Source organism: Schistocerca piceifrons, chromosome 4, assembly GCF_021461385.2.
Source record: "Schistocerca piceifrons isolate TAMUIC-IGC-003096 chromosome 4, iqSchPice1.1, whole genome shotgun sequence".
NCBI classification, from domain to species: Eukaryota; Metazoa; Arthropoda; class Insecta; order Orthoptera; family Acrididae; genus Schistocerca; species Schistocerca piceifrons.
Window position 1 is genome coordinate 276,891,907 of NC_060141.1, and position 18,874 is coordinate 276,910,780.

Below are 18,874 nucleotides of genomic sequence, written 5' to 3' on the forward strand. Positions count from 1 at the left end.
GCATCCAGCATTTACAAAGTTACCTGCAGCCAAAGCAACAAATAGGCCAAACATTCAGAAATTTTAGAAGTAGATTTAAAGAACACATAGAGTGCTACAGAATTGGTGAAAGTAACAAATCGACAGTAGAAACACTCATTAAAGACCGAGGTCACTCTTTGAAAATCGAAGAAAACTTACAAATTTTGCGCAATACTGGGAAATGTAAGAGAATACATGTCAGGGAAGATATGAAACTTTTTATTCATAATACAAAATATGGAGATACTATTCTTGGTGAGTTAACCTGTTTCAAGAACCCTTAATTGAGCAGTACTCTTGAGCCAGTTCTAATGCAGTAAATTTAAGATTTGCTAGTGTAAAAAACTGACTACGGACACTCAGTCTTCTGAATATCACTGAAAATTGTGATAATCGATACTCTTTCACGCTATAAGGCCTCCGTATTGTATTAATTGTACAGTATTTACACGTATGTAGAAAAAACTGTGACTAAATAGTGCGAAGTGAAATGTCACAATATTACATAACACGTCCGCAATTGTACCAAGAATGGAAGACGAAGCTTTGGGACGCCAAAATTTTAAGTTTCCTGATGCATTTTCATTTTTTAATGACTGCTTATCCATAATTGTAACATATTGTTTCCATCGATACAGTGTATGCCGGAAGATGAAATTATATTACTCCGAAACTGGTAGTAAATAATAAAATATTATTGGTTCAACAACTGTTGCTCTTTTCTTCATTTTCAAAGACTTTCTTATAATGGTTCAATAATTCTAGCTTTGTAGATAGTATTCTCAAGCTTGTACTTAAAAAGTTTTGATGAAAGTGATGGAATGATCCGACTCCAAACCAGTGAAACAACTACAACGAAGCGACTTTTCCTACATTCAGTGTTTCCAAAAGACATCGGCGTACATAACGTCCTGTACACTCATAATTCAACGAACTTCCAATACTGCACAGACCAATGACGGGATTGTTAGCACTGCTGTCAGTGAGAACAATACTTTGTTCATGTAATCAATATCAACAGCAGTAAATTCATGACAACTGCGACCCATCGCATTACGAGACAATTTTGTCGCTGGCTTATCTTCCTGAGGAGCAACAGAGGCCTTCTTCAATATTCCGCAATAACGTCTCACTGTTTCCTAAAGTACGCTTTTGGGTTCTTCGGATCCTGTGAAAAATATGATCGTGTGAAGCGCCTCTGGCGCGTTTCCACTTATAAGTAACATTAACTATAGTAAAAACGATGAAACTAATCGCACATTTAAGGTATGTGACGGAATGCTTTTAGTTGTGGGCCTTTACATTCACCCCAGTTCCAAATCTCTGTACTTCCTATGTTTATTCTATCTATAGCAAATGCGCCTCTAACCTTGGTCTGTTATAATCCTCATCTCGATATCTTAAAATGTTCTTTAGTGGTCTTCGGTTCGAAGAATGGTTAGAAGTAGGCTATCCACGCAAGGCTATCCTGTGCCTCTTCATGCCTGCTTAAGTACCGCTAAGTATTTCTATTTGAAGCCGCTTACTTCAGTCAGTTCTTCGTCTTCCTCTACAATAGTTACCCCTGTCACTTCTCTTCAGTGCCAAACTGACTATTCCTTGATGTCTTAAGACGACAAGTCATGCTCATTTAAACTCGGATTTAACAGACAATTTATTATTCTAGCCTACAAATTAGTTTGCCTGGAGCCAGTTTCAGGTACTTTTGTAATAACACACCAAATTATTACACTAAAAAAACCTTTCAACTGGCAAACTAAGAGCCATTTTAACCTTAGTTAAAGAAATTTGGCGCATATCATAATTCTAATGTCACAACTGATTTGATGATATCGGGAAATATTTGGCATATTTTTCTGTTTTAACTGTGACATGCACTGAGGAGCTTCAGACTGATTCAATATGGTATTAGTGTGTGAAATTAAGGTTTACAGCAAATCGTATATTAATCTTTCATGGTCCTGCATAACAACTTGAAAGTGGCAGCAGGTTGAAATCGATAGTGGAATTAATTGATAATCACACCCTAGAAAGTTGCCTGGCGGTATTGTTGTCATTTAATACATACAATACAGTTATGGTGTCAGCCACATATGAAGTGTTTATTTTCACGTTAGTTACAACTGATAATTTTCAACGATGAAGGTTTGATCAGAACAAGAGAATATGTTTTTGCTGTTGCCACGGACCCACGTCAGTTGTAAACACTGGAAGCTACGGTGTTCAGCATTAAGGTAATTAACCAAGATGCCTAAATGATAATCTCATGAACTTATTTTATCCATTAGGGTGACTGTTGTTAAAAACTGGACGTTTTAATTTGATACTGAAAACAGTCTATAATAACTTTGTTTAAACACTTTGATTCCTCCTTTAACCGTGGACCCACGGCAGGCTCAACTAAAGATGGTTAGTATTTATAGACACTTTGTCTTACAGGCATCTGCTATAAAATACAAAGAATCTTATTACCTAGCTGTCCAGAGGGCCTGCGATTTGGTGCACAGAAAAACGATATGGGAAATCGTGACAGAATACGAAATCCGCAGGAGACTCATCAGCTTGGTCAAAAAATGTGTGGAGTAAGCAGTATGGAGGGTAACGTACTGTGGCTTGGTATCGGACTGTTTTCAGAACAAGACTGGACTGAATCAAGTTAAAGGGCTATCCTTACTTTTTTTGAAACTTGTCGTGGAAAAAGTGGTAAAAAACCAAACGAGGAACAAATGGAAACATCACATGTAAACAATCAAATATACTGGTCTATGTAGGTGACATAGTTTTAACAGGAAATAACAATGGTGAAATTGAAACGGTGTTCTAGAAGCTAAATCAAACCACCACGAAAATGCATTCAAAAAATTATGAAGGAAAAACAGATCAATGAACATACGCATGGAAAAAATGACTACAGGACAACGTGATAACCTCAATATAGAAAACTACACTGTAAAGAACGCTCCAAACTTCAAATACCCTGATTTACATATAAAAGATTGAATACTAAAGCAGACTGCGGCATGCAAAGAAGGTTTACTTGTCCCTCCAAGAATTTCTTTCCTCCAAACTCTTGACCAGGGATACAAAGCTGAAATTCTGCCACATTGTCATCAGACCAGTACTGCTATACAGAGCCGAAGCATGAAGCATGACCAAAACGAGGAGCATCAACTGTCAGTCCTCGAAAAAAAGTTTGATCAAGCAACACAAAGATAGGTTTGTAGATCCAATGAAGAACTAGTTAAGGCAGCCGACCAGCCCTCGGTAGTGAACACCGCCAAAGCGAGACCTTTGCAATGGGTAGGCCATGTTGTCACCAAAGAACCACGGTAGAATAGTCCATCAGATATATGATAAGAAGATGGAAGGCTCAATATCCCCTGGAATACCAAGAAGCAGAAGGCAAGTAGAGGTGACCTCAGACTGCAGAGTGTTGAGTATCACTGAATGGGAGGAAGCAGCACCAGACAGTTAGGGCTGAAGGCGGACAGTGAGAGTGGCGCGAGGTCTTCACCTCACAAAGAAGCCAACGGAGTGGCTGAGCGAGTGAGTGATGTTTTAAGAACTGGTTCTAATTCCGTCTAGTTTAAGAAAGTCACTGCACGTAGTTCTGTTTTAACAGGAAACGTTAGATCTTCATGTCCAGTCTCTTACGGGAAACGGAGTGTCATATACTCCAGCACTATAAGCAGTTGCCAGCAGCTATTTCCGGCGTTACTTTAGAGGCGTACGTGTCCCACTGTCTTTCACGCGGCGGAAATGGCAGTCTGTTTCGTCGGAGGTCTTCCATTTTCTCTCGTTCGAAGTTCGGAATTTCTTCCGGCTACTCTGACCCGAGTAACGTACTGCCACGGCGAAACAAAAGTTCGCAGAGAAGAGGAAGTAGAACATGGCAAATAAAAGAGCAACAACGGCAGCACACGGTCCCTCCGAGCGTCGCACAGTAGAAACGTCCACGTACAGACGCAAAAGCGGCGGTGCGGGCCGTGACAAGCGTGCAGCTGCGCACGCGGCGTGCGACATTAGTGCCCTGCGGTACTGTCCGCTGCTACCTCGTTCGCTCTTGTTTTTGTGAGCAGCTGCGACCGCACGGGCGACACTGCGCATGCGCTTGCATTTATTAGCCCACGTGCGAGGTGGAGAATGGGTCGGGGCGTGCAGCTGAAGGAAGGAACGGGTGCCCTTACTTCTGCGGTGGCTTTCTTTGTCTTCTCCAGAACCCCACTTCGTTGTGTGAGTTTGATGACTGTGTGCGATAAATGAAGAAAATGAGCCTACTTGGATAGTCGATGTGGGAAAAGCCATAGCATGCGACCGTTCAAAAAATTTCGATGAAGATTTGTGATATACAACGAAACTTCCTCGGCTTGAAAATCAAAGTGCTTCTTCCTCTGCATCTACATTAAAATTAGTCTTGTACGGTACAAGGAGAAGAAAAGATGACTGCTGGTTCCTCGAAACTTTGCACACACTGGATGATGATGATGTTTGCTCGTGGGGCGCTCAACTGCGCGGTTATCAGCGCCCGTACAAATTGCCAAACATTGTTCAATCCAATCTCGCCAGTTTCATGAACGATGAGGAAATGATGGGGACAACACAAACACACAGTCCTCTCGAGGCAGGTGAAAATCCCTAACCCCGCCGGAAATCGAACCCGGGACCCCGTGCTCGGGAAGCGAGAACGCGATCGCGAGACCACGAGCTGCGTACCACACACTGAAGTGGGCTACTACATCGACTACTAACCTCGGGAAACAGTATGAAGACTCTCAAGTGAAAGAGTTCGGAGGCAGACAACGGTAACGCAGTGCCTATAAATGACTATACGATGGTGTACTGAAAAGCAATGCCTCCTAAATCTTTATTGTGTTCTCAATTTACGTTGAAGTATTACATGTCTTGCATTATACTAGGTCGACCTTCCAAACCCGCTTCGCTGACGCAAGCTGCATTCGTCTGCCGCCCGACAGCTCTAAATAGTTTTTATTTACTTTTTTACTTTATTGAGTTTCGATTTCGCGCGAAGGGGGCGGGCTGGAAGCAGCTTAATACGCCGCTCTTCAGCCTACATCGTTTTTAAAACATAAGAAGAAAATAATAAACAAAAATGCAGGAAATAAAAACGGTGACTTAAATCGTAAAACGGCGAAAATTGTGGAAGTTAAAACATAAAATAGAGGGTTGGCGAAGCTAATAAAATACACAGGAAGCAGACAGATAGAATAGTAGACAGTCAATTAAAAAAACACGGCGACAGTCTGGTTTCTGTTCGCAAGAGATATAAAAATCACACCCAGAGACAGTATGATTTCTGTTCACCACTCTTCAAAAAAATGGGTCAAATGGCTCTGAACACTATGGGTCCTAACATCTGAGGTCATCAGTCCCCTAGAACTTAGAACTACTGAAACCTAACTAACCTATGGACATAACACATATCCATGCCCGAGGCAGCATTCAAACCTGCGACCGTAGCTGTCGCGCGGTTCCGGACTGAAGCGCCTAGAACCGCTCGGCCACCGCGGCCGGCACACAACACTTCAGAAAAGACGTACAACACTTAACACTCGCTTGAAACACTGCTCTAAAAAGGTGGCATGATGATGACACACCAAAGCCAAGGGCAGATGGGAGGGGGGACGTAGACAGATGAAGGGAAAAAAGGGAGGGGAGAGGAAAAACGAAGTGGGGGGGGGGGGGGAAGAACCGACGGTGGGAGAGGACTCATAACGGGGGAGGGAGGGGACAGAGCACGTGAGAGGGAGTGGGGAAAGACCGAGAGACGAATGCAAAAGGACTCGGGGGAGAGAAGGGAGGCAGAGAGAGGGTAGGTGGGGAAAAAACAGGATGGATAGAGAGGGAGCCCAGGAAAAGGACAGAGGAAGGGTGGGAGTGAGGTGAGGATCAGAGTTGATAGGAGGGATAAATGGAGGGAGAGAGGGCATCATCTGGGAGGGGGAGTCAATCGAAGCCACATTGGGAAAGGAGATGAAGGGTGTAGAGGTGGAGGGCAGGGCAGACACCACGGTGAAGGCACGGCAGAGGGCGGAGGTTGGAGAGGAGAGGAGCACACAGGGGATGAGGGCATCAAGGTGGCAGGAGTTGACGCGGATATGTTCGAGGAATAGGAGCAGATGGGGGAAAGGAATCAGGTTGTAGAGGATCTGTGTGGGGGATGGGAGGGGTGTACAGAAGGCGAAGCTGAGTGCATGGCGTTCCAGGATCTGAAGGTACTTATAGAATTTGGGGGTGGGGGTGGATATGCAGGCGGGCATAAGAGAGGATGGGGTGTATTAAGGATTTGTAGGTGTGGAGGATGGTAGAGGGGCTCAACTTCCATGTCCAGCCAGAGAGGGCTTTGGAATGGATGGTGCGGAGATGAGGGGTCCACGTGAGGTGACGGTCAATGGTGAGTGCAAGGTTCTGAATAGTTGAGTGTAATGTGGCGGTGTGTAACCTAGCTACAAGGTGCGTGAGAAAAGTAAACAGACTGACAACACCACGATCAATCTGGTAACGCTGTATTGTTTCACTTGAGTAGACCTGTGTGTTCACCAGTTCCAAATACTCAGCCCGAAATTCTGTTCTGTGCAGCCATCAATTGATTTTTGAGAGCTTCATCAGTGAAGTTGTCTTTTTGCTGTTACAGTATCTGCCGCAATTTGGCCCCCCGCATTTTCAAATACGTGCGCCACTGGTTACACAGCCGCGCTTCCTACAGCTGCCACCATGGCATGAGGCCGCTGCCATGAAGGATTACCTCATTGCCAATGAGATGTAAGCATCCTTTCTCCGGAGTTCCAGCGCCAAGTATATTTTAGATAGAACGTTCATGCACTGACGCTGACCACATATTGTGTGTTTACCAGCTGCATAACATTTACACACTTTCATGGAGGCAAGGGCTCGACATCTTATGAATGAACATCGTTTTGAAGAGTGGCGGGTTTTTAATCTTTTGTATCTGTGTAAGTGCCTACATTCAAATCTACTGTTAGAAACAGACACTGAAAATACGGGAACAAAGTTAAGTGTTATTTTTACTATTTGATATTTGATGTAGAATAAATTAATATCTGAATTCTCTGTTCGTGAACGGCATCTGTTCCTCGCTTTTGTATCCACTAAAGAACCCGACAGCATGCAAAGGAAGACATAATAGTTTTCTCTTACGAAAGTGGAACAGCGAAATTTAGAGCAACGTTATGCCATCAAGCTTTATGTTAAACTTGGGGTATCTGCTAGTGTGACCTATGAAAAGTTAAAACAGGCCTGTGGGGAGCATTCTTCATCAAAACCATTTACCAACGTGTTCGTGCTCCTGTGATATCAGACCGATGCTTAGCAATAAGGGTGTTGGGTGACTTGTTAGACTTTAAAAGCTTCACCGTAAAGTAAATTTTGATCGAAGCTTTGTACATGGGAAAAGTTTGTGCGAGAATGATGCCGAAAAACCTGCCAACGTAGCCGATAGAAAATTAAAGAAATTTGTGATCTTCTTGAGGGGACTGACCATGACTACGATTGGTCTAGTCGTGTGATTACTAATGATGAAATGATGGATTGTTGAGTACGATCTTGAGACAAAGTGGCAAAGCGAGGGGTGGCAAACTGAGACATCTCCCCGACCGAGAAATGCTCGAATGAGCAAATCAAAGATCAAACCAACGTTTATTTGCATTTTTTTTTTCGGAGTACGCGTATCGTGCATAGAGAATTTGTTCCGCCAGAACAATCTGTCAATCTTATGTTTTACAAAGATCTCCTTGAAAGGCTCAGAAAAAGGGTGAGTCGATTGAGGCCGGACATGGCAGACAAGTGGATGCCGCAACACGACAACGCCTGTGTTACACGTCCACTTCTATCACCGAATTTTCTACCTCAAAAGGCATTCCAGTTGCTCCACATCCCTCCTATAGAACTGATATGTGTTCTTGTGACTTCTTCCTTTCGCCGAAGTTGAAAAACGTCTTAAAAGTACGTCATTTCAAAATCATGTGTCAGAGATGTTAAAAGTTTCGCCAGCTGAAGCCTTTCAGCGCTACTACCAAGACTTGGAACAACGACTCCACCGGGATACAGCTGCTAAACGGATGGCCAATACTGTTGTTTGCAAAAGAATACATAAACAAAAATTTTAGTAGATAAAACATCATCAGTATCATTACTTTTCTCACACTCCTCGTATGTCGCTGCGCAAGAGACAGAGAGCTGTAATAGAGTACTTCATAAAACGTGCCTCCAATTGAAATCGTTAGAAGCATGAAAACTGTGTACGTTATGATTGTATCGACATTAGTAACGTGCGACGTTGGATTGTTCGTACTCGTAATGAAAGAAACTGTGCTGCTAACTTCAACGCATGTGACAAATCTCGGCGTGGACTACCGCGTACAGCAACTGGAAGAATTGACGGGATCGGGATCATTTACTTCTGGAGTGGCGTCTCTATCAGCATGACAATACCAGACCACGAACGGGCGCTGCTGACGCTTTGGGTCCACCGTCATCGTTCATCCTCCATTCGACTCCGACATGGTCCCATCCGATTGTCATCTCTTTCCAAAACCTGAAGACTAACGTAATTTCTGATAACATTTCTCTTGAATCAAATAAGGGGGTCCACTTAAACTAAAACTAAACGAAGCCCCGTCCGAACAGGCCTCCAAAGGCCCAACGATACCGACGGGCAGCCGTATCATTCTAAGGCCACAGGTGTCACTGGAAGTGGATATGGAGGAGCATGTGGTCAGCACACCGCTCTCCCGGCCGTATGTCAGACCGGAGCCGCTACTTCTCAATTACGTAGCTCCTCAGTTTGCCTCAAGGGCTTAGTGCATCCCACTTGCCAACAGCGCTCGGAAAACCGGATGGTCACCTATCCAAGTGTCCGCCCAGCCCGAAAGCGCTTAACTTCGGTGATCTGATGGGAGCCGATGTTACTACTGTGACACTGCCATTGGCCCACCTAAAATAATCTGGATTAATAACAGCAGCTAATGTTCGTGGAGCCACACTGGCATCGTTTACCACCATCGTATAAATTCTCTAAAGACGGTCACATTCTGACCGAAACCGGATACTGTTACAAATGGCTCAAAGCACTCTGGGACTTAACATCTGAGGTCATCAGTCCCCTAGAACTTAGAACTACTTAAACCTAACTAACTTAAGGACATCACACACATCCATGCCCGAGGCAGGATTCGAACCTGCGAGCGTAGCGGTCGCGCGGTTCCGGATTGAAGCGCCTATAATCACTGGGCCATATCGGCTGGCCACCCCTAAAAATAAATATTTCATTGTGATCAAGGCTGTTTTCAATCCATTTCAATGTTAAAGAACACCTTGGAGGACTTCACTGTGATAGTGATGAAGGAGTGTAGGCAGAGGTGATTTTGTGGCTGTGTCAACAAGCTGAAATATCCTACAGCGGCGGTATTAAGAAAACGGTCTCTCGTTTGGAGAAATCTGACTATACTGAGAAATAAATACGTACACATTACGAATAAAGATGATGAATGTTAATAAAACTTCTTTCGTTTAAGAAAGGATTGTAAGAGTTTTCTCACAAAAAAATCGGCATCACGCCATTGTAGAAAGTTCCTGCAGTTGCTTACAATAATAGAATCCTGAAAGACATGTCTAAAACGGGAGGTTTATTATGGAAAACACTTGCATAAAAATTTTCAAATAACGGCATCTGTACAACGAATGTAAAGGAGTATGAAAGAGCTCCAGCCATATTCACCTTTAAATGTAGAGCAATACACACACATAGTAGGAAAATGGCAAAACAATTTTCATATAACTTCATTTCACTCACGTACCATATATTTTCTTCACTGCTAAAAGATATCACGAAAGTGAAAAGAAGAAAAATTGTCTCTGAGCGTGTGATTCCACAGACGGTTTCGAATCATCACGACATCGCATCATGGGTTAAAATAAACTAAGCTCTGTCGCTTCGTTTACGTCCGCATTAAACCTTCGTCATAAAGAGATACCGCAAGCAGCGTTAATGCGTTAAAAAAAAAAAAAATACTGTATTTGACAGAGCAATGAATTCCGTTCATTATCATTCGAGTAACAGTGGAAACTTTGGAATGTTGTAAGATAATATTCAAAATTTTCCCAGGTTTTACACACTATTCGTGTCTTTCACCTGTGTCAAAATGTTCATGTATGCGTTAAAGATCATCCGATGTTGCAGTGAGTAAGGTCTGTGACACAGTATCTAGTAAAAGACAGGCTACGGCATGGTGCAGTGTCTTGATGCCCAGTTGTATAGCCCGAACAATGGGACCGTTTCACCGACTTTTCGTATAATAAAGGAAGCTACTGGAGCTCTGTCATGCTCTTGACAGTGACCGTGACTTAGGATGAACAAACCAGAGAGAAGATGAAATTAGTCAGCAGCAGCCACTTTGGTATTTACATACCCAGTTCCATCATTTCGGAGGCAAAGGGTGGCTGTGTTCAAAATTCGCAGCAAATCTGACAGATCTGGGAGTGCTTAGCTCAAAAATGGCTCAAATAGCTCTGAGCACTATCGGTCTTAACTTCTGAGGTCATCAGTACCCTAGAACTTAGAACTACTCAAAGCTAATTAACCTAAGGACATCACACACATCCATGCCCGAGGCAGGATTCGAACCTGCGACCGTAGCGGTCGCGCGGTTCCATACTGTAGCGCCTAGATCCGCTCGGCCACCCCGGCCGGCGGATGCTTAGCGACAGGATACTCTTTCCCAATTCAGTAACATATCCCAACTTAGTAACATGTCAAGAACCTAATTCTGTGGATTGTGATCATCTAAAAAAAAAATTACAGTAACCTAAATGCGCTGAATAAAAGATTTTGATTCGCTATTCTCGTAAGATAGAAAAAAATACCAAATGTTAACGATAAACTCAAGCTTGGAACTAAAATTACTAAATTTGTACTTCCTCTGAATTTATAGTGCTTCTGTGCGATGACGAGTGGCTACAGGCGCGTACTCGAAAGCCGGCCGCGGTGGTCATGCGGTTCTAGGCGCTGCAGTCCGGAACCGCGGGACTGCTATGGTCGCAGGTTCGAATCCTGCCTTGGGCGTTGATGTGTGTGATGTCCTTAGGTTAGTTACGTTTAAGTAGTTCTAAGTTCTAGGGGACTGATGACCTCAGATGTTAAGTCCCATAGTGCTCAGAGCCATTTGAGCCTACTCGAAAACAGCTACGGGTGTAGATACGAGAAGCCGAACCCAGAGCGTGTTGTTGCTATGTAAATCAGCGATAATACACAATACGTAACGATAAAATTTATCAGCTAACATGATATAAGGTTATCAGATCGAATCAAACTAAGCTTTCAAATGGTTCAAATGGCTCTGAGCACTATGGGACTCAACATCTGTGGTCATCAGTCCCCTAGAACTTAGAACTACTTAAACCTAACTAACGTAAGGACATCACATACAGCCATGCCAGAGGCAGGATTCGAACCTGCGACCGTAGCAGTCGCGCGGTTCCGGACTGAGCGCCTAGAACCGCTAGACCCCCGCGGCCGGCTAACTGAGCTTTACTCAACATTAAGCAGGCAGGCTTTAGAGAGGAAAATTCTGGGAAAGTACGTTTATTTTAGCACAGTATTAAGCAGGAGCAATAAATATTACTAACACATTACTCAGTGGCCAATACAACGTAACTTTGATGGCCAATCACGTGTATAGACAATTCCTTAGTATATTTTCTGCGTTTTAGGTTGCGTTACACACTCCTCATGAGGAAGAGTCCTCAGGCATGAGTAGTACAATAGTGCAGTTTCTGGTGCATTATTATCTAACTTACGGGATTAACCCCTGACACCTGATAAGAATTTCATCTTCGGTAATTAGGCTCTTACGTAATTGACTCTCTCTCTCTCTCTCAGAACAACTAGTGTACAATGGCGTTCAAGTATTGGAGCTTCCTGTCAATTGGAGCTTGAGCTTCGGTGGCTGCAGGTGGACTTCCAGCTCGTAATATCAGCTGTGTGAGCAGTGACAGCGCTAGTAGCCCACCACCACCACCACCACCACCAGCATCATATTCTCATAAATTGGCAATGTTGCAAAGAAAGACAGTTTCACCAGCAATTGGCAGAAGCAAGTAGCCAGTAAATATTGGCCAAATATATTCGTAATATCGTAGCCATTATAATTGTTTATAATTGTTTTCAGCAATCCGACGCGGACACTGTTGCTATTATAATTGCTTACAATTATTTTTCCACCAGAAAAAACGTAAGAAAGCATGGAGCAAGCAAAAATATAAATGAGCCAGTAATGAGCTGCATTACCTGCTTACCTGCTCACCAGCATATATCGAGAGAGGGCTAGGGTCTCAGGCGACAAGTTAACTTTCTGCATCAGCAGTCGGTGGTGTGGAGAGGTAGTTGCAAAAACTGATTCATCTTTCCGTACGTTGGTCATCTACCTGTCATGATGCGATGTGAGCGGCCGTGTCAATATCCACTGGTGTGGGCAGGCAATTAAAATATTTAATTAATACTTCTGTACGTCAGTCATCCACCCGTCATGATGCGATGCCAGCAGAACTATTATTATTATTACCGTATCATCTCCATTTCAATTATGTATCTGGTTGAAGACTGCCTGTTCAACTTTTGTAGTACTCATGAGGTAACGAATGTTATTGAAATGCGGTAGGGACATAGTGTTGAGTGGAAAGGTACTGAGCCATAATGAATTTATTAACGTTTCTGAAACCACTAATTGATTTATTTTTAAACGCAAAAATCAAAGAATAACGTTAACAGAAAAGACTAAATTTCAAGAACACAACTGATAGCTAGCACTTCAACACGGTAACAGTGTAAAATCACTTCCTTTTAGTAAAAAATATTAAATGAAGTAAAAAACTACATTTGCGTTAAAACATCAAAACATATGATCAAATGATTATGTCATAAATATCACCCATCGGCTATTGCCAGTAAATATTAAAAAGCCATTACCTTCAAAGCAGCCAATATGACTGACAAATTTAATCCATATTTATGACAATAGAGGCGGTGGCAGAGGCAACGCAAGTAGCGATAATTCCTCCTTCTCTACTAACATAGGACGGCGGCTGCCGCTACCACAGTACTAGAAACCTACATTAAAATTTTAATCATCGTACACATGCATCTTTAACTAGATCACAGTTAACAAGAGATACAATCACCTATCCTGTAACACAGAGACTACTCGTTAGTTATTTAGTAATTATTAAACATACCACAAATGCTGACATTCTTCTCTAGTTTTTTTTTAGATGACAATAACTTATTAAACAGCTCGAGCTCGTGAGGCTAGCCAACAGGTAATTATAGACATGCCTCAGAAACAAGGTAGCTAGATTCAACAATTTTCACTGACTATCAGGTACAATTCGTAGATCAGAAGAATTACATCTGCATTCTGTACCCTTAGAGTCAAAAATGAGTTTGTAATAGTGACAGCCGCAAACCCAAACACATTGACAGAACTGAACTCAAGTAGTACCCTGCAAAACCTCCGTAAACAACCCATTTATATACATAACGACGGGCAACCAGAATACGGGGTCAAAATAGCTACAACACGACGCCCAAGTGACTTGCACTCTAATCAGATGCTCACCGTGATTCCTCGTAAAATCCAGCGCCCGTTGACAAACGCTTGCTTAGAGAGCGCCGAGAGAAGGCTGTAACGAAAATTACTCGTAGTCGGAAACCCACGGGTATCATTCAGCAGACGCCACCGCGTCCAGTACTTGCAAAGGTCAGAGCGGACTCCAGCCCGGCACCACAATGGACACAAAATGCTTGCAACTTCAGTAGCAGAGGACACGACGAATACTGCGCGTCCTGCCGAAGTAGTCTTTAACGAGCCATGTCCACGGCTGCGACCAACACTCGACCCCGCCAAAACCGCAGTGAAAATGGCACCACTCTTGCCAACGGGCCACAGCAGACGCTTGGCAAAACAACGCACCGCCTCACTTGCCCTCCTCGTCGTCCGCGCCACACACTCCTCTTCTCCACGTCGCCGCAGCCCGTAACTACCTTCTCTTCCGACCTGCCGTCAACCGGCGATAGTAACGCTCCATGTGCTCTTACGGCCAGAGGGATTCCGAACCCGCGGGGATTATGCGAAATTAAACGCTATTGTACGGCGGGACAGAGGGATTGCTGTAAGATCATCTAAATCCTTCTCCCCCATTCTAAGAAAGAACGTTGAACCAATACAGCAGCTCAATGTGCTAACAAAAGCCTGCCGCGGTGGCCATGCGGTTCTAGGCGCTGTAGTCCGGAACCGCGCGACTGCTACGGTCGCAGGTTCGAATTCTGCCTCGGTCATGGATGTGCGTGATGTCCTTAGGTTAGTTAGGTTTAAGTAGTTCTAAGTTCTGGGGGACTGAAGACCTGAGATGTTAAGTCCCATAGTGCTCAGAGCCATTTGAACAATTTTCTAACAAAAGTACGCCGATAAACGAGAAGCACAGTGTCACAATAGAACACAAGCATTGCACTTAATACACACTTGACATTTTCTCCCCGGGTTAGTATTTATGACGTCATGATAGAGATTCAGAGAAACATCTAGAAAGACGGCATGGCTCTGGCTGCCGCACGCTGCTGCAGGAAACATCGTAACACGACAGTATGATCTACTGCACCCGTAGGTGCGCAGCTTTCTCTCCCCACCGTAGTATGGGTACGATATGCAGTTTATTTATTTGAAAAACACATGTGTCGCAGTCCCTTAGAATCCACACACGAGCGGCCTGCAACCTCGCTGCAGAGAAACTGGCGCTGTAGGCTCTGAGTGGTGGATCCGCCCCTTCCCCTTCGTGTGCCAGGGGCCAAGACACAAGCGAGCCGGACGCTACCAGTCTAAGGAGCAACGAGCAGCAGCAGATGTTAATATAAGCTATCACCAATCCAAGTGAAGCACAGCCCGACAACACTTAGGTAACCTAACGGCAGAAAGGTCACTGGCTGGTTGAAACATTACTAATTTCTTGTTACAACAACTTGTGTCTGTTTCCACAAAACGAAACGGTAGCAACATAACAGCATTTACATCAGTCGTCCTGATTTGGAGAGAACACCTAACTGAAATACTGCAGACCGATGTTCAAAACTTTGTAAGGCCATCCCTACAGTACTAGACCGTGTTAAAATGAGCTCATTCTCATATTGGAGAGAATGAAAAAGGCATCAAATGTTTCCAGCTGATGATACTGTGTGTGCATCACAGCGCTACAAATTACGCACCTAGAAAGTTGAAAAGCATCTCATACAGCCCTGTAAGGTAGTCCACCCTTCAAAATCAACCTCTGATGTACAGTCTCAAAGTTTAATAGTCCTTGGCATCAACCGACGAACGCTTTGGTTAGTGGTTATTACTGGACAATCTTGCAACTGACACTGGTAGCATAAATTGCACCGAAAATGACACCCTCGTTTTCAACGAGAAGGAGCAATTAAATGCGTTTGTACCCATTACAGAGTTTTTTTGAGAGAATATTATCGTAGGTAAAATCTGTGATCAAGTGGACTGTGAGCCCAGCTAGAGAAAGAATGATCTTTAATGGTACAGAAGGAGATGTGTAGCCTTTTTAACTGGGATCTGAGTAGTATATTCTCCAAGTTCTACATTCACATGGTGTCAAAGCGAAACTACAGTTTCTCCTGCACGAGAACAGCAGCGTGACAGCAGGACGAATAGTGAAGAAAGTCAGCAAGAAAGCACTGGAAACAATTTCGAGGAAATATAAAAATCCTATGACTAAAATATACAGAGTGTAGTTTATGGGAATTAAACATATAGGAAATTAGGAATTTATGATAAGGTCTTATGGGACCAAATTGCTGAAGTCATCGGTCCCTAAGCTTACACACTACCTAATCTAACTAAATCTAACTTATGCTAAGGACGACACACACACCCATACTCGAACCTCCGACGGAGGGAGCCGTGCGGACCGTGACAAGACGCCTCAGACCGCTCGGCTAAACTGATTGTTCTAATCGAAGAGCTGCCTGTAATATTTTAGGAACTAATAGATGACTCATACCTTTTGCATTTGGACATAACGCAAGATTTTGCCAGAATATTTTATAAGAGGGAGATTGTGATAACCTAATATCAGACAATAATTTCTTTACGGACAGGGGAGGAAAACAGCAATGTGATTATGGACGACGATAAGACAGTTCCGATAGACTGTCTAACGTGGGTGACCTCCATTTGTAATGTAAAGTTATAAATTTATATGTCAAATCACAAGCCCAGGTGTGAATAAAGTTATCAGTAACTGCCTGTGTGTTCAAAGAACATGGAATTACCAAGCTGGAGTCCACAATATATAGCTACAGAATGGATCATGTTTTTGCCCATATGCACGACTGTTGAAGTTTATTTACAATGTGCTCTGTGACAATCACATCTATGTGGTTTCAGCCAGAGAATGACTTACAGAAAGTAGCTGTGTTTCTTTTTAAAATAACGCTCCTCTTCTTCCGAAGACTTGTGACATGGCATAATCTACGGGAAATAGTTCCAATTACGAAACATCTACATCTGATGGTACTGTGAAGTACAATGTCCTGGGATAAAAGGATTGGGCAACCCCCTCCCCACCCCCTTGAAATAACATACCATTTCTGTCTTATACTTATATATTCCTTGTCGGCCTTAGTGTTAACAATCTCCAGGCAGAAGATAGTTTATCAGCTCTTCTAGATCATGTGAGAGTCTGAAGATTTACTTATACACCACGCAATTTTCGGGTATTCTTATTGCTCCTGCAGAAAGTTATTAAATACAACACAGTAACTGATCCGTAAGTCTTTCGCTAGCGGACATCTCATGGACGTAATTGGCACGGCGCACATTGTAAAATATACTGTTTCTTGAAGTTTAAAACTTTTAAGTAGCCTCGCACAGTATTTAACAGACAATATATTCTGTGCTGTATATTGTTCTCTTCAGTTTTGTGATACCATTTTCTTTAGCCACACTTCATTAAAATTCTATCAAGCAGCATTCCTATGCTGGTACTGCGAACAGCTGAAAGCAAGCGGAGACTACAGCTGTAATTTCTCCCGAGGGAATGCAGCTTTGCTGTATGGTTAAATGAGGATGGGGTCCTATTGGGTAAAATATTCCGCAGGCAAAATACTACCCCCATTCAGATCTCCGGCAGGGGACTACTCGGGAGGAAGTCGTTATCAGGAGGAACAAAACTGGCTTTCCAAGGATATGGTGGGAAATAGAGAAGCTCGTTGGCAGGAGGAGCAAGGCTTCTCGTCAGGTGACTACAGTGTTATAATCAAGTAGGTGTAATACAGGAATAGGTTTAATAACGGATAAAAAAATTGAAACGCGGGTAAGCTACAACGCCGGCCGCGGTGGTCTCGTGGTTCTAGGCGCTCAGTCCGGAACCGCGGGACTGCTACGGTCGCAGGTTCGAATCCTGCCTCGGGCATGGATGTGTGTGATGTCCTTACGTTAGTTAGGTTTGAGTAGTTCTAAGTTCTAGGTGACTGATGACCACAGATGTTAAGTCCCATAATGCTCAGAGCCATTTGAACCATTTTTTAAGCTACAACGAATAGCATTGTGAATGCATTGTGTAACCTCAAGATAGACACATGAAGGCCATGCCTACCACAGAGGTATAAGTTTATTTGCCAACTAGCTCCGCAAGGGATCAAGAGATTGAAGAAATGTGTGATGAGGTGAAAGAAATTATTCAAAAAGTTAATGGGGACAAAAATTTAATAGTTATAAGCGACTGGAATTCGACAGTAGCAAAAGGAAGAGAAGAAATAATAGTAGGTGATTATGTACTGTGGGTAAGGAATGAAAAGGAAGCTGCCTTGTAGAATTTTGCACAGAACATAACTTAATCATCGCTAACACCTGATTTAAGAATCTTGCGTGAATGAGACACTGGAAGGTTTCAGATTGATTTTATAATGGTAAGACAGAGATCTAGGTACCAGGTTTTAATAGTAAGACATTTCCAGGGCAGATGTCATCCCTAACCGCAAATTTTGGTTATGAACTGTAGTTCAAAACTTAAGAAATGTCAGAAAGATAGGAATTTAAAGAGATGGGACCTGGACAAACCGTAATAACTAGAAGTTGTAGAGAGTTTCAGGGGGAGCATTAGGGAACGGTTGGCAAGAACAGGGGAAAGGAATAAATTAGAAGAAAAATGGGTAGCTTTGAGAGATGAAATAGTGAAGGCAGCTGAGAATCAAGTAGGTAAAAAGACGAGGGCTAGTAGAAATCCTTGGGTAACATAGGAGATATGGAATTTAATTGATGAAAGGGGAAAATACAAAAATGCAGTAAATGAAGCGGGCGAAAAGGAATACAAACGTCTCAAAAATGAGATCGACAAGAAGTGAAAAACGGCTAATAAGGAATGGCTAGAGGACAAATGTAAGGATGTAGCAGCTTATATCACTACGGGGAAGATGCCGCCTACTGAAAAATTAAAGATACCTTTGGATAAAGGAGAACCCCTTGCACCAATATCAAGAGGTCAGATGATAAGCCAGTCCCAAGCAAAGAAGGGAAAGCCGGAAAGTGGAAGGAAAGGGTCTATACAAGGACGATGTACTTCAGGGGACCTACTTGCAGTTGAAGATGAGATGAGAGATATGACACTGCTTGAAGAATTGACAGAGTGCTGAAAGACCTGAGTAGAAACAAGGCCTTGGGAGTAGACATCATTCCGTTAGCACTTGGAGAGGAAGCCATAACCAAATTATTTCATCTGGTTGACAAAATGTATCATATAGGCAAATATCCTTATCCTTCAA